Source organism: Homarus americanus, unplaced genomic scaffold (assembly GCF_018991925.1).
Source record: "Homarus americanus isolate GMGI-L3 unplaced genomic scaffold, GMGI_Hamer_2.0 scaffold1873, whole genome shotgun sequence".
NCBI lineage: Eukaryota > Metazoa > Arthropoda > Malacostraca > Decapoda > Nephropidae > Homarus > Homarus americanus.
This window is the reverse complement of record NW_024735191.1, coordinates 405,001-405,935: the sequence shown is the minus strand read 5'-3', so window position 1 is coordinate 405,935 and position 935 is coordinate 405,001. Positions and strand designations below refer to the sequence as shown.

General features: G+C 42.9%; 1 protein-coding gene across 2 annotated transcripts in view; it reads left to right on the top strand.

The window, feature by feature from the left end:
• The first annotated feature begins 457 nt into the window (after positions 1–457).
• LOC121870819 overlaps positions 458–935 on the top strand; it is a 5,884-nt gene continuing 5,406 nt past the window's right edge. The window contains exons 1-2 of one of the 2 annotated variants that reach the window (XM_042372790.1): positions 458–484; positions 917–935. The exon at positions 917–935 is cut by the window's right edge and continues 269 nt beyond it. The gene's annotated coding sequence lies outside the window, so the exon portion shown is untranslated. The other variant, XM_042372789.1, reaches the window with a different exon arrangement.

Below are 935 nucleotides of genomic sequence, written 5' to 3'. Positions count from 1 at the left end.
ATGAGGAACACACAGACACACAGCAGTGACAATATCCACTGTTGTTAGACGAACTTGTCATCTACTGAAAGCAGAATATGTTTGAGGGAGGGAGGGAGGAGGAGTGAGGCAGACTGGCATATTTTGGCACTATTTCTTGGCACCGATGGTAATACTGTACGTGGCCCAGTGACACTGGTGAGGGAGAAACCTCAGCCCTTACTCATTATGAAACCTTTTATGCATACGCTGTAAGATGATCATATATTAACACCTGGATATATTAATGACGAACATTAACAATCAGTGAATTATAAGATGGTGTAAACAAGAAGAAGGAAGCAGTAACGTCACCCAAGATAAGGTAAATGGGTAAGGTGGCACCCGCGGCTTATACTGACGTGGAGTGCCCGCATTTAACACTGGGGCGGGTGTGCTCACAAACGTTACTCACAGTAGGAGGTAACCCGCAGCTCCTGGTGGTGTGGTGGTGGTGATATAAGCTGTGTGTGTTCTACTGGGTGTGTGTGTTCTACTGGCTGTGTGTGTGTTCTACTGGGTGTGTGTGTGTTCTACTGGGTGTGTGTGTGTTCTACTGGGTGTGTTCCTTAGAGCCAGGGAGCTGCTCGTCCTGGCCACATAAAGTATCTCAACTAATGACGTGTTAACTGTAAATTTCCTGGACAGTGAAAACTTCTAAGCGGTGAGAGAAACTATATGAAAAAATGTGTGGGTGAGGTAGAAGGTAAAACCAGTGACATTATCAGAGGAAATTCTTGTGTGTTTTTCTCCTCACTGTCCAAGATTTTGCTGCCGAACGTCAAGGAATACCCAGCTGTGAATAATAAACAAAACTACTAATAATAATCAATAAAGATCTACTGACGAGCAAACTTAATAAAGGGTGATTTAGTTGATATACAAAGATTTTCTTAAGGCTTAATATACGATTGTAA